The following is a 10280-nucleotide window of genomic DNA, read 5'->3' as shown; positions in this document are numbered from 1 at the left end:
TGTTGAACAGCTACTGAATGGTACCAAGGTCTCCGTTCTCTGGCCCCGCTCAATTATCCCTAGAGCATTATATTTCTCCAAGTGTCGCCCATGCTTTTAATTTTTTTTTTTTATTCTTGTATATGTATTGTTTATATTTTATAGAACCAGTCTGATCGAGTGATTAAGACACCAGGCTAGGAAACAGAGACTTCTAATCCTGCCTTAGTCATGAAAGTCATCTGCCACTCCGTAGCGCTTTACAGCCCCCTCTGGGCACTTTACAAACCATCATATTTGCCCCCAATAATCTGAGTCCTCAGTTTATTGACCTTGGGAGGATGGAAGGCTGAGTCAATCTTGAGCCCCGTCAAAATCGAACTCCAAGCAGAGTTTGTCTGCAATACTGCATTCTAACCGTTGTGCCACCAGAACTCCAAATGGTTTCCACAATGCAGCCAGCTGGCTACATACAGGTAGTCCTCAACTTATGACCATAATAGAACCAGCTGTGATGGTCAAAAACCAGGTCTTCATGTGACTAGCCCGCTTTTATGGCCTTTTTTTTGAGAGGGCATTTATATTTACAGTTGTAAAGCAAACCAAGTGTTCGCTATGAATCGGTTTTGCCAAAAATTGGAAGTAAATGATGGTTTTCTGCAAAAATGACATACAACACGATTGTGTGACCACATTACACTGCAAAGAGTCGTAAATAAGATCTGGTCGGTGAATGGCCAAACAAGTTCACATGTCTGTGAGGGGGGCTCACTGCTGGAACTTTGGAATGGAAACATACTACCCAAAGAGAGAAGCAACCTGGAACTAAGAAGGAATTCCCTGACAGAACAATTAGCCAGTGGAACCACCTGCCTCCAGAAGTTGTGAATGCTCCAACACTGGAAGTTTTTAAGAAGAGGCTGGACAGCCATTAGTCTGAAATGATGTAGGGTGGCGCCAAGGTGGCGCAGCAGTTAGAGTGCAGTACTGCAGGCCACTTTAGCTGACTGTGTTCAGCAGGTCAGCGGTTCAAATCTCACCAGCTCAAGGTTGACTCAGCCTTCCATCCTTCCAGGGTAGGTAAAATGAGGACCCAGATTGTTGGGGGCAATGTAAATATATATATACATTGCTTACTGGTGTACACCGCTTAGAGAGTGCTTGCACTTAAAGCGGTATATAAGTCTCACAAATAAATAAATAAATAAATAAATAAATAAATAGGGTTTCCTGCCTGAGCAGGGGGTTGGACTAAATGACCTCCAAGGTCCCTTCCAACTCTGTTATTCTATTCTATTCTATTCTATTCTATTCTATTCTATTCTATTCTATTCTATTCTATTCTATTCTATTCCATTCCATTCCATTCCATTCCATTCATAAGTAGCCCTTGGGAGATTTGCCGTAATTTCAAATAGCCACTAGGTGACCAGTCATAAGTTGAGGATTAGCTGTAGTTTATGCTGAGTGCAGAATCCAGACTCCCTTTCCCCTCTGGCTGATAGGCTAATCCCACAAAAGATAAATCAGTTTTACTAAAGAAAAGGTTTAGTTTTTTTTTTAAAAAAATAGAAATATTTTATTATTGTCACTCAACCACGCTGTAAGCAAGGTGTAATGCAGCCTTCTGGAAACCTGGTTGCATTAAAATCTGGACCACAAATGCTATAATGGGCAGACACAGCTGCCTTTGGCCCTGCCGATTGGAAATGACAGACTGCCTGATGCTGGGCATTCTGTAAGTCAGTGTTTCCCAAACTTGACAATTTTAAGGCATGAGGACTTCAACTCCCAGAATTCCACAGCCAGCAACGCTGGCTGTGGAATTCTGGGAGTTGAAGTCCACATGCCTTAAAATTGTCAAGTTTGGGAAACACTGCTGTAAGTTAGCAGGTTAATGACTGTTCCAGAGGCAAATTCAGAAGCCGAAATTTCCATACTAAAATGACAAATTTGTCTGGTTCTAATTATACCTCCGGCCTTACCATGGGCTTCCTGTTGACCCCCACCCCACCCCCACCCCCCTCAGTCAAAGGGTCCCACCCCTGGGGGGGGGCACGGTTGCATTTCTAAGAAAAATTAAGCACTCCACTGACTTCACAAAGGGATGATTGACGCAAATCAATCAGTGAACAACACAGCTCCGAGCTCCAGTGAGAATATGTGTTAGCTAAACCAAAGTCCTAAGTGGTGGGCATGGGCTCTCTGCCTTAGGGGGGGCACGCAGAAGGCAGGCCTTTTCACGTCATCGCTGTACTTGTAGTCCTCTCTTGGATCTGTTTGTGTATCCTCTGGGGTCAATTCAGAGGCTTCTTTGTTTTATGGATTCTAGTGGTGCTCCCTCTTTCCCTTTGAGGATCCTTTTATAAACTCCCATTTCACTGTGACAGACCATCAGGATTTAAGCCTAACTGGAGATTTGGGGTTGCTTCCAGTAGAATTCTGAAGAGCTATGAGAGGCTGGGCATACAGGCTTTATTTTTACATATGAACCATGATTAATTGTCGGATGAATCAGTGGTTTATTTATTCACGATCCATTGAGTGAAAAAGTGATAAATCATGGTTTATAATCAGAAATGGCTCATATAGACGTAGTCCTTGACTTATAACCATACTTTTAGCAACCATTTGAAGTTACAAAATGCAACCACGACCGGTCCTCACTCCTATGACTTATAGCAGTGGCCCCATGGTCACATGATCAGAATTTGGTTGCTCGGCAACCGGCGTGTCTGTATGACGGCTGCAGTGTCCGGAGGGTCAGGCGAGCCCCATTTGCGGCCTTCCCAGTCGGCTTCCAACAAGAAAAGTCAAATGAGGAAGCTGGATTTGCTTGAAGACTGTGTGAGTTGCTTAACCCTACATTGCTTCACTTAACAACCGTGACGAAAAAGGTCATAAAATCAGCTGCTATTCACTTAACAACTGCCTTGCTTAGCCACGGAACTGGGGCCCCATTGTGGTTGTAAGTCAAGGACTTCTTCTATATCGCTTTAAGCCAAAACTGAGCAAACCGTATTACAGTTTAAAGAACGACACGAGTTCGGTTGCTCTCACGACAAAACAACTTCTTGTGTTCCTCTGTATATTTATTCCAACCTGATAAATAAAAACTATCACATGTTTAATCTCCTGCCTTAGCACAACGGTATGCTGGTCGTGTACAGGCAGTCCTTGACTTACGAGCACAATTGAGCCCAACATTTCTGTTGTTCAGTGAGACATTTGTTAAGTGAGTTTTGCCCCATTTTACGACCTTTCTTGCCACAGCTGTTAAGTGAATCACTCTGGCTGTTAAGTGAGTCACACGGTTGTTAAGCGAAACTGGCTTCCCCGTTGGCTTTATAATAATAATAATAATAATAATAGTAAAGTTGGAAGGGACCTTTGAGGACATCTAGTCCAACCCCCTGCTCGGGCAGGAAACCCTACACCATTTCGAACAAATGACTGTCCAGTCTCTTCTTAAAAACTTCCAGTGTTGGAGCATTCACAGCTTCTGGAGGCAGGTGGTTCCACTGGTTAATTGTTCTCACTGTCAGGAAGTTTCTCCTTAGTTCTAGGTAGCTTCTCTCCTTGACGAGTTTCCCTCCGTTGCTTCTTGTCCTGCCTTCGGGTGCTTTGGAGAATAGCTTGACTCCCTCTTCTTTGGGGCAGCCCCTGAGATACTGGAAGGCTGCTATCCTGTCCCCCCTCGTCCTTCTCTTCGTTAAACTAGACATGCCCAATTCCAGCAGCCGTTCCTTATATGTTTTAGCCGCCAGTCCCCTGATCATCTTTGTTGCTCTTCTCTGTACTCTTGCTAGAGTCTCAGCATCTTTTTTACATCGTGATGACCAAAACTGGATGCCATATTCCAGTGTGGCCTTACCAAGGCCTTATAAAGTGGTATTAACACTTAACGTGATCTTGATTCTGTCCCTCTGTTAATGCAGCCTAGCACTGTGTTGGCCTTTTTGGCAGCTGCAGCACACAGCTGGCTCCTATTTAGGTGATTGTCCACTAGGACTTTGCAGTGTCAGAGGGTCGCAAAAGGGATCACATGACCCTGGAGACGCTTACCAGGCATCTTGAATTTTGATCACATGACTTTGGGATACTGCAACGGTTGTAAGTGTGAAAAATGGCCCTCACTCCCTTTTTTCAGTGCCGTTGTAACTTTGAACGGTCACTAAATGAAGTAAGTTGAGGAATACCTGTATAACTTGAAATTCAGCAAATCGCCCAAACCCAGGCTTTTTCCATATTTTATAGAGAGGTCAAAAACATCGGGATGGAGGCCTTGATGAGGTCCTCAGAGTCCAAGCCTTTTAAAAAATCTGTTTCATATATGGACAACATCAAGATTCAGAAAGGTTTTGAAGAAATAGTGCTGTTATGGGCAGAAGCGATGAATTTCAGCAAGAGGAATACAAAATCCTTCATTTGGTTAGGAAGAATCACCAAGATTTACAACGTTTTTGCTGAAAACTGGGGGTTATTTCCAAAGTTTCTAGCAAAAGAGCCCATAGAGAACAATGGATTAACTCAGTGTTTCCCAAACTTGACAATTTTAAGGCATGTGGACTTCAACTCCCAGAATTCCACAGCCAGCAACGCTGGCTGTGGAATTCTGGGAGTTGAAGTCCACATGCCTTAAAATTGTCAAGTTTGGGAAACACTGGATTAACTTATTAACTGTGATGTTCATGTAACAATGGCAAGATTTGCTTTAAGACAGCTGCGTACATTTAACAATGGCTGCAAAAAAACGATTATTCAACTGGTCCGGTCAGGTGGTGACCCACTTTATGACCATTGTGACTTATGAATGCAACTGTCAGGCTCAATTATAAGTCATAAGTTGAGGGTTATCTTTTATATCTTTGCATGGTCGTCCCCTCAAAAGAAATGCGTGATACAGGTAGTCTTCAACTTACGACCACAATTGAACCCAAAATTTATGTTGTTAAGCAAGACAGTTAAGCCAGTTTTGTCCCATTTTATAACCTTTCTTGCCCCAATTGTTAAGAGAATCCTTGCCGTGGTTAAGTTGATGACACGGTTGTTAAGTGAATCTGGCTTCCCCATTGAATTGGCTTGTCAGACGGCCACAAAAGGGGATCACATGACCTTGGGATGCTGCAACTGTCATAAGTACATGCCAGTTTCCAAGCATCCAAATTCTGATCACGTGACCATGGTGCAAAATTCACAAGTGTGAGAAATGGTCATAAGCCACTTTTTTCAGTGCTGCTGTAACTTCGAACAGTCATTAAAGGAATGGTTGTACGTTGAGGACCACCTACATAGCTCCCCTACATATATTTATTAAATCTGTATCCCCCATCTGTGTTTCCTGGGTTTACTGAGGCTCTTGAAAGTCACAATGGCTGATGTGATCTTCCTTCCCCCCCCCCCCGGTTCACTGCTCGAGGGAATTTCATCCGTGCACCTGAACACACATGCACAACAATAGACAGAGGGTGCGATTTGTCAGTTCTCCCTAAATTATTTCAGGAAATTCAAGATTGTTCAAGGAGAGAGGGCAAAGCAAAGAGCGTTAGCAAATATCAGGAAAGGCACACCCTTCGCCGGGATGAGTCAGCTTTACAGTTCTGCCAATCCAAATTGGAAAAGCTTTTTAGGTTTTTCCCACCTTCTAGGATCGCCTGAATCCATCTTTTCAGAAACCCTCGTTAAAGCACGCCCGGCTTGTCTCAACATTACTCGGCGTGGTTATATAACCTCGCAGGGAAAGTTGAAATAAAAAGGGTGAGTTTATGAATTTAGCATTTTCTCTGAAGGTATTCCAACATATTTTCCTCCGAGGTGAACGTCAGGTTTCCATCTACTCCCCTGCAATTCCCTTTCTGACCAAATTTGGATACCAATTTGTGGTTGGCAAACTAAGGAGGCCCTTTTATCACAGCAACAGGTTTACTAACTTAACAACTGCAGTGATTCATTTAACAACTGTGGCAAGAGAGGTCATAAAACGGGGAGAAACTCACTTAACAACTGTCTCACTTAGCAACAGAAATTTTGGGCTCAATTGTGCTCGTAAGTCGAGGACTGCCTGTACTATTTTTCCGTGCTGCAGCTAGCAGACCCTATATCAAATTTCCTGCTATCTCTGGATTTTTAGAAATGCTTTTGCAGTCAGAATACGTTTACTTCTGCGCCTGCATCAGCCTCTCGCTGCCCTTTTGAAGACCTGCTTTATGTCTCTCTGGGGTTATTTGCAGTCAAAGCCAGCTTTCCCTGTCCCTCCATTCATCCCCCAGCCTGTTGCTCGTGGCTGTAAAATTCTTTCTCTCCATCCTTCTGAAAACCAGATTAGGTGGGGTAGGGAAGGAACGCTGGGTGGTTTGCTTGGCAACGGAGCTGCCTAAATCCTCACATGCTCTTTATCTCTTGTTGTCTGTCTTGGAGAGAAAACAAAAACATTGGGAAAGGAAAGAGAGAAAAGGAGAAAACCGCAACATCTTTGGACAAAATCAATGTTCACTGAAATCAGTTCTAGAGAGTGAAAAAAAAAAAAAAAAACCCACACCATTCCCTCTAAATAAAAGCGCAGATATAAAAACTTCCCCACCTTATGTTTTCCAGAGCATCCCCAGTTTGGATAGCTAAAATCCAACAATTAGCAGCTTTTAGCACCGTGCTTTAATTGCTTTGGATCATTTAAAGTTTGAAAATAGGTTGATTAACCTTAACACACCTATTTTCAAGTTCTACTTATTTCAGATTCTAAAAGCCCAAAGCATATAGCTATGCAGTTATTAATCAGAGAATCATAATATTATAAAATTTGCTTTTGGATTCATCCTACCCAACCACCTGCTCAGTATAGGGAATGGAGTCAGAATACATTAATAATTAGAAAATGTATTGATATACAGAAATTCTGGTGGGTTATTTGTCTCAGTTGAAAACAACTTGATAGTACAGAAGCAATCAATCAATTTGAGTACAATAATTGTCAACCAGGGCTGATTCCCCAGTTGGGACCAGAAGTTGCTAAGCCTGATGATTGTTAAGTGGGCCACGCCCAATTTTGCAACCTTTTTTACCTTGGTTGTTAAGTAAATCATTGCAGTTGTTAAGTGAGTTATGCAGTCATTAAGCAAATCCAGCTTTCCCCATTGACTTTGCTTGTTGGAAGCCAGCTGGAAAAGTCACATGACCCCAGGACACAGCAGCTATCATAAATACACGCCCATGGTCAAGTGCCGGAATTTTGATCATGGGGATGCTGTGATGGTCATAAGTGTGAGGACTGGCTGTGAGCCACTTTTTTCAATACTGATGTAACTTTGGATGGTCAAGAAAGAAAGAAAGAAAGAAAGAAAGAAAGAAAGAAAGAAAGAAAGAAAGAAAGAAAGAAAGAAAGAAAGAAAGAAAGAAAGAAAGATATGGTGGTTATGAGGAAGGAAGGAAGGAAGGAAGGAAGGAAGGAAGGAAGGAAGGAAGGAAGGAAGGAAGGAAGAATCCTGTGTGTGGGAATCCAAACAGCATTTTGAGGTCAAGATCACCTCAACCCTGATAGCGTTCCTAACAATGGATTTTCATCCATCCATCCATCACAATACCGGAGACCTGGTTTCTGACACATGTGCTTTCCATTGATGTACATTTTTTCCAGCAAGGGAACATGCTTTCAACAGGATCTCTCAATGCTATTTATGACATGGTTACTTCCACTCGTCTTAATGTGTAAGCCAATTAAATTCTACTTACAAAGTGCAGGAGGAATAGATCCATACTTTTACTTACCATGTTTGCTGAGGAACTTGGATTATAGGATATCAGGTTTCTGGCACTGAGCTGTACGGGTGCAAAATATTTTTTTTAAAAAAATTCTTGTAATGGAATAGCAACCTCAGCTTCTTCCAAATAAAACATATGAACAGGTTGCAAACTTTTCAGAAAATGCTCCAGTGAACACTGAAGAGGGAGATCAGAAGGAAGTGCTTAGACCAGAAAGAAAGAAAGAAAGAAAGAAAGAAAGAAAGAAAGAGAAGAAAGAAAAAAGATAGAAAGAAGAAAGAAAGAAGAAAGAACGAAAGTTAAGTAAGTAAGTAAGTCTTGGTTCTCATGATATAAAAAAGATATTGAGATTCTAGAAAGAGTGCAGAGAAAAGCAACAAAGAGGATTAGGGGGCTGGAGGCTAAAAATGTATAAAAAGCAGTTGCAGAAATTGGGTATGTCTAGTTTAATGAAAAAAGGGACGAAGGGGGACATGATAGCAGTTTTCCAGTCTCTCAGGGGCTGCCCCAAAGAAGAGGAAGTCAAGCTGTTCTCCAAAGCGCCTGAAGGCAGGACAAGAAGCAACGGGTGGAAACTAATCAAGGAGAGAAGCAACCTAGAACTAAGGAGAAACTTCCTGACAGGGAGAACAATTAACCTGTGGAACAACCTGCCTCCAGAAGCGGTGAATGCTCCAACACTGGAAGTTTTTAAGAAGAGACTGGACAGCCATTTGTCTGAAATGGTCTAGGTCTCCTGTTTGAGCAGGGGGTTGGACTAGAAGACCTCCAAGGTCCCTTCCAACTCTATTATTCTATTCTATCTATATACAGTCTAAGGCTTAAAGTGTTGTGCCTCTCAGTTTTACAATCGGTCCTCTAATCTGTGACTTTCGCTGTGTCCCCACACTCACATGAGTGTAATTCAGGTGCTTCACCACAGGTACACATTTAAGAGGGCGCAACATTCCTCATTATGTGATGATCACTATTTGCAATCTTCACAGCTGGCTTCGAACAAGCAAGTCAGCAGGAAGTCGCTTGTCAGGATCACAACATGTGTTTCACAACAGTGGATGATTTGTTTAATGATCTTAGGGGGACCAATGTCGGAAGTCAAGCACAGTCACATGACGTCTCACTTAATGACTGTCATTTAGTGACTGAGTTGCAGGTCCTAATAATGGTTGTAAAGTGAGGACCACTTGTAAGGATTAGGACAGTGTTTCTCAACCTTGACCATTTTAAGGCATATGGACTTCAACTCCCAGAATTCCACAGCCAGCAATGCTGGCTGTGGAATTCTGGGAGTTGAAGTCCACATGCCTTAAAATGGTCAAGGTTGAGAAACACTGGATTAGGAGAATAATGTGCTCCTTAATTTGCAGCCTCATAAACTCTTCAGAAATGATGCTGCAACTCATCTCTAGTGCTTTTTCGTAATGTTTTATTTATTTTTTGTCAGGGAATTGCGCCGTTGGCGTCCAAATGGAGTCAGAGACGCTGATAAGAACTTGTGGTTTTATATAAATTCGTGTTTACAGTGAATAAGGGAGGCAAACAGGAGCATCATGAGGTGAGAAATTTAATCAAGAAAATGTATAACCTTTTCTTAATTTTAGATATGGAAAATGAACGAGTGAAAGAAACAATGACAAGATGGGCCCAAAATTTTGGTTATAATATAGAATTAGAAAAATGGCAAATGTTACGGGAGAGAAACTATAAATTAACAATGTCAACTTCATACAAAGAAAATGTTTTATAGATGGCACCTTCCACCAGCAAGACTAGCAAAAAGGTTTAAAAATATGTCAGATAGATGTTGGAAATGTAAACATAACATAGGCACGTATTGTCATATTTGGTGGACATGTGGGAAGGCAAAGGCTTATTGGAAAAATATACATAGGTGGTTAGAAAAAATATTGGGCGAGCAAGTGGATTTTAAACCTGAACTTTTTTTACTAGGCATTATGCCTGAAAAGACTAATAAGCAGAAATTATATTTAATTCTACACATCACCACAGCAGCGGGAATAATTTTTGCACAATACTGGAAGAATGAAGGATTGCCATCAGAGGAAGAAATAATCAGGAAAATACTGGAAGGTGCAGAGATGGACAGACTAACTACGAGGTTGAAAGACAAAGAAGATACAGACTACTATCAAATCTGGAATTTATTTTATTCTTGGTTAGAGAAAAGAATGAAGGATTAGGAATTGAACATGTATTAGCTTAGCAAACTCCAGACAACTTGTTGATTGGAAAAATTAACCTATGTTGATGAGAAAAAAAATTACTAAAAATAAGAATTAAAAAAAAGGAGCATCATGAGGTAAATCAACAGAGCAGGAATAAGAGCACACAGGCCACACCCAGGACAAAAAAGGCGGGAAACAAGGAAACGCCCCCTTTACGCTCACAGCAACCAATCACGCTCAGATTCCCTGGCCAGTTCTGTTTAGCCAATTAGCTACAAGTGTGCGTTCTTACTTATGGTCCACTCCTTCACTACTCCAGCTATTAAAATTTAAATATCTTAACATCTTTATTTTGCATAT

The sequence above is a fragment of the Crotalus tigris genome, unplaced genomic scaffold (assembly GCF_016545835.1).
Source record: "Crotalus tigris isolate CLP2741 ecotype Arizona unplaced genomic scaffold, ASM1654583v1 scf7180000019651.407290, whole genome shotgun sequence".
Lineage (NCBI taxonomy): Eukaryota > Metazoa > Chordata > Lepidosauria > Squamata > Viperidae > Crotalus > Crotalus tigris.
The sequence above is the reverse complement of the archived record's forward strand: the minus strand, read 5'-3'. Positions refer to the sequence as shown.